Below are 15680 nucleotides of genomic sequence, written 5' to 3' on the forward strand. Positions count from 1 at the left end.
CATTTTTCTTTTGTGAGTCTAATCACTTCTTGACTCTACGTCCTGACATATTTTACAATCCCAGAAAAAAAAACTGTGTGTGTGTGTGTGTGTGTGTGTGTGTGTGTGTGTGTGTGTGTGTGTGTGTGTGTGTGTGTGTGTGTGTGTATGGGTTGGCTGTACGTGTGTATGTGTGTATAAGAAAGTTTGGGTTGGCTGTTTAGGCATAATAAAGAAACACATGTGTTTCCCTGTCCCTCAAAGACCTAATCAGTGATTACCCACAGCTGTGTGGTTACCATGGTGATCATCATGATGTCATAATGAGTGTGAAGTGGCAGTTGAACTTTGGAACTCCTTTGTATCCACTGATCTTAAGCTGGATTTTTGGGCTAGACATAGGTCCGAACAAACTGCATTTACACTGAAACCCTAAGGGCTAGAAGAAAAACAAAAACATTGTGAGAATCTGGAGACTCTGATGAACAACATGATATGCTTTACAAGCTGGTAGGATTAGAACTGACCGCAGGAGGGTGATGTATAAAAGTAGTTAGGAATCAAGTTGATGAGAAATATAGGTCAGATTTTAACATTACTTCAGATTACAGGGATGTGACGGTTTCACTCACACTGAGGCGTTTTTTGGCAAAACAGTACATTTTTGGGGTAAAATACTCCCTTTGTAAGAAGCAGGAGATGTCAGGGAACTTCGTAATGTAGTTTTTATTTATCTGCTGTGAAGATTTTGGGAGTTATGACAATTCATTGGAGAATGCTGCAACCTGTCATCAGCCGCCTCTCTCACTCTACTTTCAGACATTCCGCACAGGAGGAGTTGAGACGTCAGGGCAAAAACCAAAAAGTTTATGTTGCTTCAACAGTAAAATCTCAAAAACTGTAATAGATATCAAAAAAGTAAAGTCATACTCATAGAGCTGAAAGATCAGTGAACATTTTAGTGCAAAAATGGTGCCTGTAAGTGGAAGTATGCCAAAGTCTTAGCATCTCATAGTAAGTGGAAATTTTGGGCGGCGAGAGGGAGAGATTCCTAGGTTCCCCATTCATTCTCTATGAGGGATTTTTCACCGTTTTTGGCCAATAAGTCGGCCAAAATTCGGCGAATCGGTGAAAAAAATAATAGCCCACCATTCCCAGCCGAGCCGCACATTTTGATGTATAATTTGTGGGGGTTTTCTCAAAGCCCTTGGAGGAGTAGCGAGCCGAAATTTTGGCCGGAAGATGAAGAAGAAAAAAGAGGCGAACGGAAGAGCATTAGGGGCTCGTGGCTTTGCCACGAGCCCCTCTCCTGCATAGCTTGCTATGCAGGAGAGGGGCTCGTTCGAAGCCCGAGCCCCTAACTAGACAATTTCCACGGAAATCGTGAGAGGGGCTCGGGCGGCGGCCGGGCTTTTTGCATTCACTAAATAGTTTAGAAACACCGATGTGACCAGACCTCGTTTTGTACTGACGTCTGATCGAATAGGTGTCAAATTATCCCATGCACAATGAAGCGCGCTTCGCGCGCATACATTCATATCTTGAAAATGTTCAGAAACACAGATGTCACCAGAACTTGTTTTGGACTGACATAGCGAAACACTTCTTAACATTTCTTATTTCAGATTCAACAGGTATCAAATTACCTCATGCACAGTGAAGCGCGCTTTGCGCGCACACTTTCATATCTTTACTGTTATAGCCCCAAAACATTATGTCACAAATATACACCTACTTATCACAAGACATGGGAGAGTGGCTGGTTGCAAAGCCTTAACCCCAAATAAGCTCTTAAGAACTTGTTAAAGTACTTGTGTGTGTGTGTGTGTGTGAGGGAGAGAGGGAGAGAGGGAGCGAGAGGGAGAGAAAGCGCGAGGGTGAGAGAGAAAGAGAGTATTGTAAGGAAAGGGGGTTCATGTGTGTGTGTGTGTGTGTGTGTGTGTGTGTGTGTGTGTGTGTGTGCACATGGGTTTGTATGGGTTGGCTGTATGTGTGTGTGTGTGTGTGTGTGTGTGTGTGCGTGTGTGTGTGTGTGTGTGTGTGTGTGTGTGTTTGTGCGCATGCGCATGTGCACGCGTGTGTGTGTATGGGTAGGCTGTATGTGTGTATGTGTGTGTATAAGAGAGTTTGGGTTGGCTGTTTAGGCATAGTAAACAAAAACCTGTGTTTCTCTGTCCCTCAATGACCTCATCAGTCAGTAGACACAGCTGTGTGGTTACCATGGTGATCATAATGATGATGTCACTATGAGTGTGATGTGTCAGTTACACTTTGGAACTCCTTTGTATCCACTGATCTACAGCTGGAGTTTTGGGCTAGACATAGGTCCGAACAAACTGCATTTATGCTGAAACCCTAAGGGCTAGAAGAAAAACAAAAACATTGTGAGAATCTGGAGACTCTGATGAACAAGATGATGTGGTTTAAAAAGCTATAGGATGGAAACTGACCGCAGGAGGGTGATGTATAAAAGTGGTTAGGAATGAAGTTGATGAGAAATATAGGTCAGATTTTAACATTACTTCAGATTACAGGGATGTGACGGTTTCACTCACACTGAGGCGTTTTTTGGCAAAACAGTACATTTCTGGGGTAAAATACTCAGTTTGTAAGTAGCAGGAGAGTTCAGGGAACGTCAAAATGTAGTTTTTATTTCTCTGCTGTGAAGATTTTGGAAGTTATGACAATTCATTGGAGAATGCTGCAACCTGTCATCAACCGCCGCTCTCACTCTTCTTTCAGACATTCCGCACTGGAGGAGCTGAGGTTTCAGGGCAAAAACCAAAAAGTTTATGTTGCTTCAACAGTAAAATCTCAAAAACTGTAATAGATATCAGAAAAGGCAGGTCATACTCGTAGAGCTGAAAGATCAGTGAACATTTTAAAGCAAAAATGGTGCCTGTAAGTGGAAGTATGCCAAAGTCTTAGCGTCTCAAAGTAAGTGGAAATTTTGGGCAGTGAGAGGGAGCGATTCCTAGGTTCCCCATTCATTCTCTATGAGGGATTTTTCGCCGTTTTTGGCCAATAAGTCGGCCAAAATTTGGCGAATTGGTGAAAAAAATAATAGCCCACCATTCCCGACCGAGCCGCACATTCTGATGTATAATTTGTGGGGGTTTTCTCAAAGCCCTTGGAGGAGTAGCGAGCCAAAGTTTTGGCCGGAAGATGAAGAAGAAAAAAAAAAAAAAAGAGGCGAACGGAAGAGCATTAGGGGCTCGTGGCTTCGCCACGAGCCCCTCTCCTGCATAGCTTGCTATGCAGGAGAGGGGCTCGTTCGAAGCCCGAGCCCCTAACTAGACAATTTCCGCGGAAATCGTGAGAGGGGCTCGGGCGGCGGCCGGGCTTTTTGCAGTCATTAAATAGTTTAGAAACACCGATATGACCAGACCTTGTTTTGTACTGACTTCTGATTGAACAGGTGTCAAATTATCCCATGCACAATGAAGAGCGCTTCGCGCGCACACTTTCATATCTTGAAAATGTTCAGAAACACAGATGTCACCAGATCTTGTTTCGGACTGACATAGCAAAACACTTCTTAACATTTCTTGTTTCTGATTCAACAGGTATCAAATAACCTCATGCACAGTGATGCGCGCTTTGCGCGCACACTTTCATATCTTTACTGTTCTAGCCCCAAAACATTATGTCACAAACATACACCTACATATCACAAGACATGGGAGAGTGGCTGGTTATAAAGCCTTAACCCCAAATAAGCTCTTAAGAACTTGTTAGAGTACTTGTGTGTGTGTGTGTGTGTGTGTGTGTGTGTGTGTGTGTGTGTGTGTGTGTGTGTGTGTGTGTGTGTGTGTGTGTGTGTGTGTGTGCACATGGGTTTGTATGGGTTGGCTGTATGTGTGTGTGTGTGTGTGTGTGTGTGTGTGTGTGTGTGTGTGTGTGTGTGTGTTTGTGCGCATGCGCATGTGCACGCGTGTGTGTGTATGGGTAGGCTGTATGTGTGTATGTGTGTGTATAAGAGAGTTTGGGTTGGCTGTTTAGGCATAGTAAACAAAAACCTGTGTTTCTCTGTCCCTCAATGACCTCATCAGTCAGTAGACACAGCTGTGTGGTTACCATGGTGATCATAATGATGATGTCACTATGAGTGTGATGTGTCAGTTACACTTTGGAACTCCTTTGTATCCACTGATCTACAGCTGGAGTTTTGGGCTAGACATAGGTCCGAACAAACTGCATTTATGCTGAAACCCTAAGGGCTAGAAGAAAAACAAAAACATTGTGAGAATCTGGAGACTCTGATGAACAAGATGATGTGGTTTAAAAAGCTATAGGATGGAAACTGACCGCAGGAGGGTGATGTATAAAAGTGGTTAGGAATGAAGTTGATGAGAAATATAGGTCAGATTTTAACATTACTTCAGATTACAGGGATGTGACGGTTTCACTCACACTGAGGCGTTTTTTGGCAAAACAGTACATTTTTGGGGTAAAATACTCAGTTTGTAAGTAGCAGGAGAGTTCAGGGAACGTCAAAATGTAGTTTTTATTTCTCTGCTGTGAAGATTTTGGAAGTTATGACAATTCATTGGAGAATGCTGCAACCTGTCATCAACCGCCGCTCTCACTCTTCTTTCAGACATTCCGCACTGGAGGAGCTGAGGTTTCAGGGCAAAAACCAAAAAGTTTATGTTGCTTCAACAGTAAAATCTCAAAAACTGTAATAGATATCAGAAAAGGCAGGTCATACTCGTAGAGCTGAAAGATCAGTGAACATTTTAAAGCAAAAATGGTGCCTGTAAGTGGAAGTATGCCAAAGTCTTAGCGTCTCAAAGTAAGTGGAAATTTTGGGCAGTGAGAGGGAGCGATTCCTAGGTTCCCCATTCATTCTCTATGAGGGATTTTTCGCCGTTTTTGGCCAATAAGTCGGCCAAAATTTGGCGAATTGGTGAAAAAAATAATAGCCCACCATTCCCGACCGAGCCGCACATTCTGATGTATAATTTGTGGGGGTTTTCTCAAAGCCCTTGGAGGAGTAGCGAGCCAAAGTTTTGGCCGGAAGATGAAGAAGAAAAAAAAAAAAAAAGAGGCGAACGGAAGAGCATTAGGGGCTCGTGGTTTCGCCACGAGCCCCTCTCCTGCATAGCTTGCTATGCAGGAGAGGGGCTCGTTCGAAGCCCGAGCCCCTAACTAGACAATTTCCGCGGAAATCGTGAGAGGGGCTCGGGCGGCGGCCGGGCTTTTTGCAGTCATTAAATAGTTTAGAAACACCGATATGACCAGACCTTGTTTTGTACTGACTTCTGATTGAACAGGTGTCAAATTATCCCATGCACAATGAAGAGCGCTTCGCGCGCACACTTTCATATCTTGAAAATGTTCAGAAACACAGATGTCACCAGATCTTGTTTCGGACTGACATAGCAAAACACTTCTTAACATTTCTTGTTTCTGATTCAACAGGTATCAAATAACCTCATGCACAGTGATGCGCGCTTTGCGCGCACACTTTCATATCTTTACTGTTCTAGCCCCAAAACATTATGTCACAAACATACACCTACATATCACAAGACATGGGAGAGTGGCTGGTTATAAAGCCTTAACCCCAAATAAGCTCTTAAGAACTTGTTAGAGTACTTGTGTGTGTGTGTGTGTGTGTGTGTGTGTGTGTGTGTGTGTGTGTGTGTGTGTGTGTGTGTGTGTGTGTGTGTGTGTGTGTGTGTATGGGTTGGCTGTACGTGTGTATGTGTGTAGAAGAAAGTTTGGGTTGGCTGTTTAGGCATAATAAAGAAACACATGTGTTTCCCTGTCCCTCAAAGACCTAATCAGTGATTACCCACAGCTGTGTGGTTACCATGGTGATCATCATGATGTCATAATGAGTGTGAAGTGGCAGTTGAACTTTGGAACTCCTTTGTATCCACTGATCTTAAGCTGGATTTTTGGGCTAGACATAGGTCCGAACAAACTGCATTTACGCTGAAACCCTAAGGGCTAGAAGAAAAACAAAAACATTGTGAGAATCTGGAGACTCTGATGAACAAGATGATATGCTTTACAAGCTGGTAGGATTAGAACTGACCGCAGGAGGGTGATGTATAAAAGTAGTTAGGAATCAAGTTGATGAGAAATATAGGTCAGATTTTAACATTACTTCAGATTACAGGGATGCGACGGTTTCACTCACACTGAGGCGTTTTTTGGCAAAACAGTACATTTTTGGGGTAAAATACTCCCTTTGTAAGAAGCAGGAGATGTCAGGGAACTTCGTAATGTAGTTTTTATTTATCTGCTGTGAAGATTTTGGAAGTTATGACAATTCATTGGAGAATGCTGCAACCTGTCATCAGCCGCCTCTCTCACTCTACTTTCAGACATTCCGCACAGGAGGAGTTGAGACGTCAGGGCAAAAACCAAAAAGTTTATGTTGCTTCAACAGTAAAATCTCAAAAACTGTAATAGATATCAAAAAAGTAAAGTCATACTCATAGAGCTGAAAGATCAGTGAACATTTTAGTGCAAAAATGATGCCTGTAAGTGGAAGTATGCCAAAGTCTTAGCATCTCATAGTAAGTGGAAATTTTGGGCAGCGAGAGGGAGAGATTCCTAGGTTCCCCATTCATTCTCTATGAGGGATTTTTCACCGTTTTTGGCCAATAAGTCGGCCAAAATTCGGCGAATCGGTGAAAAAAATAATTGCACACCATTCCCGGCCGAGCCGCACATTTTGATGTATAATTTGTGGGGGTTTTCTCAAAGCCCTTGGAGGAGTAGCGAGCCAAAATTTTGGCCGGAAGATGATGAAGAAAAAAAAAGGCGAAACGGGAGAGCATTAGGGGCTCGTGGCTTCGCCACGAGCCCCTCTCCTGCATAGCTTGCTATGCAGGAGAGGGGCTCGTTCGAAGCCCGAGCCCCTAAAAAAGGCGAAACGGGAGAGCATTAGGGGCTCGGGCTTCGAACGAGCCCCTCTCCTGCAAAAAAAAACTGTGTGTGTGTGTGTGTGTGTGTGTGTGTGTTTGTGCGCACGCGCACGTGTGTGTGTGTGTGTGTGTGTATGGGTTGGCTGTACGTGTGTATGTGTGTAGAAGAAAGTTTGGGTTGGCTGTTTAGGCATAATAAAGAAACACATGTGTTTCTCTGTCCCTCAAAGACCTAATCAGTGATTACCCACAGCTGTGTGGTTACCATGGTGATCATCATGATGTCATAATGAGTGTGAAGTGGCAGTTGAACTTTGGAACTCCTTTGTATCCACTGATCTTAAGCTGGATTTTTGGGCTAGACATAGGTCCGAACAAACTGCATTTACGCTGAAACCCTAAGAGCTAGAAGAAAAACAAAAACATTGTGAGAATCTGGAGACTCTGATGAACAAGATGATATGCTTTACAAGCTGGTAGGATTAGAACTGACCGCAGGAGGGTGATTTATAAAAGTAGTTAGGAATCAAGTTGATGAGAAATATAGGTCAGATTTTAACATTACTTCAGATTACAGGGATGTGACGGTTTCACTCACACTGAGGCGTTTTTTGGCAAAACAGTACATTTTTGGGGTAGAATACTCCCTTTGTAAGAAGAAGGAGAGTTCAGGGAACGCTGTAATGTAGTTTTTATTTATCTGCTGTGAAGATTTTGGAAGTAACGACAATTCATTGGAGAATGCTGCAACCTGTCATCAACCGCCTCTCTCACTCTACTTTCAGACATTCCGCACTGGAGGAGCTGAGGTTTCAGGGCAAAAACCAAAAAGTTTATGTTGCTTCAGCAGTAAAATCTCAAAAACTGTAATAGATATCAAAAAAGTAAAGTCATACTCATAGAGCTGAAAGATCAGTGAACATTTTAAAGCGAAAATGATGCCTGTAAGTGGAAGTATGCCAAAGCCTTAGCATCTCAAAGTTAGTGGAAATTTTGGGCAGCGAGAGGGAGAGATTCCTAGGTTCCCCATTCATTCTCTATGAGGGATTTTTCGCCGTTTTTGGCCAATAAGTCGGCCAAAATTTGGCGAATTGCTGAAAAAAATAATAGCACACCATTCCCGGCCGAGCCGCACATTTTGATGTATAATTTGTGGGGGTTTTCTCAAAGCCCTTGGAGGAGTAGCGAGCCAAAATTTTGGCCGGAAGATGATGAAGAAAAAAGGCGAAACGGGAGAGCATTAGGGGCCCTCTCCTGCATAGCTTGCTATGCAGGAGAGGGGCTCGTTCGAAGCCCGAGCCCCTAACTAGACAATTTCCACGGAAATCGTGAGAGGGGCTCGGGCGGCGGCCGGGCTTTTTGCAGTCATTAAATAGTTTAGAAACACCGATATGACCAGACCTTGTTTTGTACTGACTTCTGATTGAACAGGTGTCAAATTATCCCATGCACAATGAAGCGCGCTTCGCGCGCACACTTTCATATCTTGAAAATGTTCAGAAACACAGATGTCACCAGATCTTGTTTCGGACTGACATAGCAAAACACTTCTTAACATTTCTTGTTTCTGATTCAACAGGTATCAAATAACCTCATGCACAGTGATGCGCGCTTTGCGCGCACACTTTCATATCCTTACTGTTCTAGCCCCAAAACATTATGTCACAAACATACACCTACATATCACAAGACATGGGAGAGTGGCTGGTTATAAAGCCTTAACCCCAAATAAGCTCTTAAGAACTTGTTAGAGTACTTGTGTTTGTGTGTGTGTGTGTGTGTGTGTGTGTGTGTGTGTGTGTGTGTGTGTGTGAGGGAGAGAGGGAGCGAGAGGGAGCGAGAGGGAGCGAGAGGCAGCGAGAGGGAGACAAAGAGCGAGGGTGAGAGAGAGAGAGTACTGAAAGGAAAGGGGGTTCATGTGTGTGTGTGTGTGTGTGTGTGTGTGTGTGTGTGTGTGTGTGTGTGTGTGTGTGTGTGCGTGTGTGTGTGTGTGTGTGTGTGCGTGTACACTTTCATATCTATACTATTCTAGTTTCAAAGCAATACGTCACAAACAAAGACTGTATAATGGATAGCGTGGCTCCACCATTTACAATTGCACAGTTCTTAAGCCAAAATACCTCCGTCAAAGGCGCGGCCATTGGCAGCAGTTGTGCAGCCAGAGTCTGCGCAGTACAGACTGTGAGGGATTCTGGGAGAATCTGAGTGGCGCTAGGTAACAAAACGAATAATTTTATTTTTCTTTTGCTAGTCTAATCACTTCTTGACTCTACGCCCTGATATATTTTACAATCCCAGAAAAAAAATGCACAAGAACGGCAGCCGTCAATTATCATTAAATGTGACATAACACCTTGTTTTTAACCTGTCATAACTAATGGAAATGTAACTGTTCAGAAGAAAAAAAAAAGACTTGAATACAAGGCAGCCAAATGATATCTTCAAAATCATGCACCTGTGTGTGCGTGAGGGAGAGGGAGGGAGAGGGCGGGAGAGAGTAAGAGAGAAAGAGACAGAGAGAATTTAGAGAGAAGAGATGGGGATTTATGTGTGTGTGTGTGTGTGTGTGTGTGTGCACGTGGGTATGAATGGGTTGGCTGTGAATGTGTGTGTGTGTGTGTGTGTGTGTGTGTGTGTGTGTGTGTGTGTGTGTGTGTGCGTGCGCGTGCGCATGTGCATGCGTGTGTGTGTGTATGGGTAGGCTGTATGTGTGTATGTGTGTGTATAAGAGAGTTTGGGTTGGCTGTTTAGGCTTAGTAAACAAAAACCTGTGTTTCTCTGTCCCTCAATGACCTCATCAGTCCGTAGACACAGCTGTGTGGTTACCATGGTGATCATAATGATGATGTCACACTGAGTGTGATCTGTCAGTTACACTTTGGAACTCCTATGTATCCACTGATCTTAACCTGGATTTTTGGGCTAGACATAGGTCCGAACAAACTGCATTTATGCTGAAACCCTAAGGGCTAGAAGAAAAACAAAAACATTGTGAGAATCTGGAGACTCTGATGAACAAGATAATGTGCCTCCCACGATTGTAGGATTAAAATAGACCGCACGAGGGCGATTTGCAAATGTAGTTAGGAATGAAGTTGATGAGAAATATAGGTCAGATTTTAACATTACTTCAGATTACAGGGATGTGACGGTTTCACTCACACTGAGGCGTTTTTTGGCAAAACAGTACATTTCTGGGGTAAAATACTCAGTTTGTAAGTAGCAGGAGAGTTCAGGGAACGTCAAAATGTAGTTTTTATTTCTCTGTTGTGAAGATTTTGGAAGTTATGACAATTCATTGAAGAATGCTGCAACCTGTCATCAGCCGCCTCTCTCACTCTACTTTCAGACATTCCGCACTGGAGGAGCTAAGGTTTCAGGGCAAAAACCAAAAAGTTTATGTTGCTTCAACAGTAAAATCTCAAAAACTGTAATAGATATCAAACAAGTACAGTCATACTCTTAGAGCTGAAAGATCAGTGAACATTTTAAAGCAAAAATGGTGCCTGTAAGTGGAAGTATGCCAAAGTCTTAGCATCTCAAAGTAAGTGGAAATTTTGGGCAGCGAGAGGGAGAGATTCCTAGGTTCCCCATTCATTCTCTATGAGGGATTTTTCGCCGTTTTTGGCCAATAAGTCGGCCAAAATTTGGCGAATCGCTGAAAAAAATAATAGCACACCATTCCCGGCCGAGCCACACATTGTGATATATAATTTGTGTGGGTTTTCTCAAAGCCCTTGGAGGAGTAGCGAGCCAAAGTTTTGTCCGGAAGATGAAGAAGTTGAAAAAAGAGGCGAACGGAAGAGCATTAGGGGCTCGTGGCTTCGCCACGAGCCCCTCTCCTGCATAGCTTGCTATGCAGGAGAGGGGCTCGTTCGAAGCCCGAGCCCCTAACTAGAAAAGCAATTTCTGAAGAAATTGCGCTGTGAATGCAGAATGCTGAAGCAGCTTGCGCTGAACTGCTAATGCAACGAAAGCTGAACCTGAATGACTGAAGATATGTCTGAAAATGGTTGAAAAAGTCTTGAAAAGCTTGCGCTCAACTGCTAATGCAGAATGCTGAACATTAATGACTGAAGGTTTGTCTGAAAATGGCTGAATGAAGTCTTAAAATGCTTGCGCTGAACTGCTAAAGCAAAATTCTGAACAAGAATGGCTAAAGTTATGTCTGAAATCATTTGAATTAAGTCTTGAAAACTTTGTGCTCAACTGCAAAAGCAGAATGCTAAACGTGAATGACTGAATTTATGTGTGAAAATGGTTGAAATAATTCATGAAAAGCTGGCACTCAACTGCTAATGCAGAATGCTAAATTAACCTGCCATGAACTCTTGGATGAGAGGAAATAAATGGACAATAAATTGAATGGATGAATGAATTTAAAGTTGAAATGGTTGCGTGTATTCAAAAATTAAAGGAATGTATCAAATTTCAAAGAACATTGATGGAAATAATGATTTGACTGAGGGGAAAAGTAAGTCGGCTATCTTAAACCCTGTTAAAATGTAATCCTGTGTGTCCTGTGTGTGAGTTTTTTAACCATGTAAGCCTGTAGGCTGAGGCCCATCTGAAGCCAGATGTTGCCATGGTGATCATTGTTTACCAACTGCCATCAGAGAGCTGGTGGAGTCTGTTGATTCCCAACACATTTCCTTTGAAATCAGGGTGTAAAGGTGCTTGAAATTCTGACAAAAAGAATGATCATGAAGCATGAATCAGTGCAATCTAAAATTGGATTTAAAAGTTTGAATGGCTGAATCAATTCAGGAATTAAAGGAAGGGATTTAAATTTAAAGAAAAAAATCTAGGAAAATAAGGAGCTGACTCAGGGAAATGGAAGTCAAATGCTGTTAAAGTGTGATACTTTCTGCCCTGTGTGTGCGTGTGTGTGTGTGTGTGTGTGTGTGTGTGTGTGTGTGTGTGTGTGTGTGTGTGTGTGTGTGTGTGTGTGTGTTCAATCATGTAAACCTGTCTGCTGAGGCTTATCTGAAGCCAGATTTTACATTGGTGATCAATGATAAATTAACAGACACATGCTTGTCTTTGTTCCTGGATGTTTTGATGAGTTACTATAAACAGCTGCATGAGATGAAAGGTTTCCACGGTGACCAGCTCGTCAAGGGCAGCAGGTGCAGGTGCACAACTTTGCCCTTGTAACAGTAATGTTATGAAGATTTTGTGGCAAAGCAAGAGTCCGAATCTCCTGTCACCTTGCCAAAACCGTGAGGGCTAGAATAAAAATGAACACACCGTAGGAATCCTGAGACCCAGAGGAAGCTGTCCGTCTAAATTTCATGCATGAAGGTCAAGAAACAAACCCACGAGAGCGATAGATAGATGAGGGAAAATTTACTGATCTCTGAGAAAACCCCTCAGGAATTAACATGGAGGTATATGGGGATTTTTTTGAACTTCTCATGACAGTTGGCCATTTTGTGAAAAAGAGCTCCATCCTTTTGCTTTAAAAACCACTTTGTCAGAAGCAGGACAAGACTACTTACATGCTGAGGGCTTTTTTGTGTTGATAGCTCAAAAAATGTGGCCAAGAGAGCAGTTTACCCAGAAGTTTCTCAGGTCTTGTTTCCCCCTTTCCGTGCTCTGTCGTTTGAATCTCCCACTCTGAGCCAAAACATTCCGTCCAATACACACCAATGTTAAACGGCTCAAAGAGCTGAAATGCATCATGACCTTTGAAGGGTCATTGTGAAGAAACTATGAATGCTAGGAAACATTTGAAACCCACTGAATGAAGCCAAAAGATAGCTTAATATTTTGAAGTTTGAATGGAGTTTGTAGCTGAATGTATGACTGAATGAGGAGGGTTTGAAGCAGGCTGAAAAAATGTCCTGAAGAGAGGAAATTTTGAAAATTTCGCATTCATCTCTATGGGACCGAGATTTTCGTAAATCGTTGAATATCTCGGAAAGTATTTGTGAAAAGTTTCTGAAGAGTCATAGCCCCCTTGTCCCAACTGAAACACACGTTTTGAAGTTTGAACGGTGAAAATCGGTTGAAGTTTGTCGGAGTTTTAGCGGTCCAAAAAAGCGGGCGGAAGAATGAAGAAGAAGAAGGATAAATTTTTTTGTCACAGAAGAACATATACTGTGAATGCATTGCTGCATTCACAGCAATAAATTTTTTTGACACAGAAGAACATATGCTGTGAATGCATTACTGCATTCACAGCAATTAAGTTTTTTTTATTATGGATTTACCTTCAGCTTGCATTCTCCATGAACAAATCCACTGGGAAAGGTATGGAAAGACACTAGAGACAAAATTGATCCATAGAAAATATGAAATGTTTCTGTTTTTCTTTAAAAGTTAGTCTTCTCTTTTTTTAATTTGTTGAGATTGCCATCATTTTAGCTGCATTCGCACATTTATACATGAATCACAAGCAGAGGTCTAAATAAGTTAAGTGAAAATGGTATAAGTCCCAGGGCCATAAACAAGTGATTAATTACTATATTTCAGGAGACAAAGTTTTCATTTTCCCACCTTTGGTGAAGCAAAACAAAAGCTCAATCATCCTAAAAATACTGCATTGTGTCAGTGTGAGCAGCAGGGGGCAGTGTTGACCCAAAGGAGGATTTAAAACAGGCCCAAACTTCACATAGATTATCCTATCAACAGCCCTCCCCTCTCCATCATTTATTAACTGATGAATATATGGAAAACTCATCCAGCTGACCTCACTGTGTCCCTCCAGGAAACAAACGTCACACCTGTGTGTCACACCTTTCTGCCACGCTGAGCTGCAGGGGAAAAGGAAACAGAAAGTCTGGGATTCCCGGGGAACGAAATAGAGCTCAATCCCCAGGGGGAAGGTGTGAGCATCATGTGGTGGACTTTAATTGTAATATGAGGCTGTGTGTGTGTGTGTGTGTGTGTGTGTGTGTGTGTGTGTGTGTGTGTGTGTGTGTGTGTGTGTGTGTGTGTGTGTGTGTGTGTGTGTGTGTGTGTGTTTGTGTGTGTGCGTGTACACAACACATGACACTGCTAGTAAACATGATGAAGGATGAGAGGATGAATGTGAAACCAAACCTGCAGAACGTAAACGACAGTCTGCAGAAGAAGAGACCAGGTAAGACTTCTGTTTCTGCTTCTACTCCTTATTTCACATTAAATCTCTTGTTTTTTTTTCAATAAGTAACAATTTAATATGTTTGTATTTAAAGATGTTACAATATTTATCATTACATTTCTTAAGATTTATGTACAAGTTCAATCTAAAGTGTTTTTTTCCTTCTATCTTGACGTAATTTTCCAGAAGAAAACTGCAATTTTTTCATTTTAGACCTGTACTGAGTTTTAATTTCATTGACTTTATGAACAAAACAAAACAAAAAGCAGATTAGTCAAAATTAAATAATGAAAATAGAAAATAAAAGTAAACTTTTTGAGCTTTAATTTTTTATTATTATTTTGATTGTGTAACATTGAACAGTCACAAACCCACAGTCATGCTGTTGGTGTGTCATGTGTTTGGGTTTTCCTCAAGGTGAACTGGTGACACTTTTTTTTCATTAAAGGTCAAAGGTCAAGGCCAACCAGACTGCTTCAGGTCATAATTTGTGGATTTATGTGATGTTTTGATGAAAAAAAGTCAAAAGTGAATCATTTTTTCCTAGGTACCAAATCAAGTACTTTTCCCGGTACCAATTGAATTCCATCTGTCGTACCATGTACCAATTTACATACAATCAAACAGTGCCATGTTTAGGTACCTGAACACATCGTTGTGACTATGAGGGGGTGGAAGAGTAGGGGATTTTCCATGCTGGACATGAACACAGCATTGCAAGTTTATATATTGAGAAATAAACATGTTAAACTGAAAAACTTTGAGATTTTAATAATAAACAAACCAATATTTATTACCGCATAAACACAAAAAGGTACCAAAAATGTGAAAGGTATCCATCCTTATTTTTACCAAAATATCTTAGACTGCTGCTGATGTGCTTGGCGCTACTGCAGTAGCAGATTGTTGAGTTAAAGCTCCTCTGAGGAGTTTGTCACATGTTCAGTAACAGCCTGAAATTTATTCTGATGCTTTTCAAGGAGCTACAAAAACATAAAGACTATCAGTGGTGTTAGTAAACAGCCACTGCAGGCAAAGTGATCAACATCTTGCTGCAGGAATGGATTTACTTTGTGTTTGTCAAAGATTCACACAGAGGGATTCCTCTGACTGTGATTCATACTTATGAACAAAACATTTTCAGGAGAGAGGAGAGAGGTTTCATTTTGACCCTTGAATAAGCACAGGCTGAATATTCCCTCACTGGAGCATTAAGGCCCATTTCTCCTCCCTTTATGTACGAAAATGTCTCCGTCCTTTTCCAACGCTGTAACCAAAAGTTCCTTCATTGTTATTTCTCCTTCGTATTTCACTAAAGTTTCGGGCAGTAACAGCAACGCTGCCTCCACGGTTCCCAGAGGTACTGGTCCGTTTGGTCTGTATTCGTAAGCTTCATGAAAACGTGCAGAAATACGGATGAAATGAACATAGAGCACGGACAGAAGGCTAAGTCCGTATCTGCATGTAATGTTGGCATAAATTGGCCTTAAGTCTCAGACTAATGGAAGAGACTTTTGTCCTCATCAGAGAGGTTGCTAGTTAAATCCCAAGCCACGACCTTTTGCTGCATGTCTTCCCTGTCTCTTGACTCCCAACTTCTCCTTCCATCTCTTTTCAGCTGTCTTGTCAAACACAGGCAGAGAGAACCTTGCTCATTAGGGGATTCAAACCACAGCCCGGTTAGGGCCTAATGTGTCTTAAAGTGATACTCTCATCGTGTCTCTTCGTCC

This window comes from Halichoeres trimaculatus, unplaced genomic scaffold, assembly GCF_033239565.1.
Source record: "Halichoeres trimaculatus isolate MK-OKI-2021-1 unplaced genomic scaffold, fHalTri1.1 fHalTri1_scaffold_6, whole genome shotgun sequence".
NCBI lineage: Eukaryota > Metazoa > Chordata > Actinopteri > Labriformes > Labridae > Halichoeres > Halichoeres trimaculatus.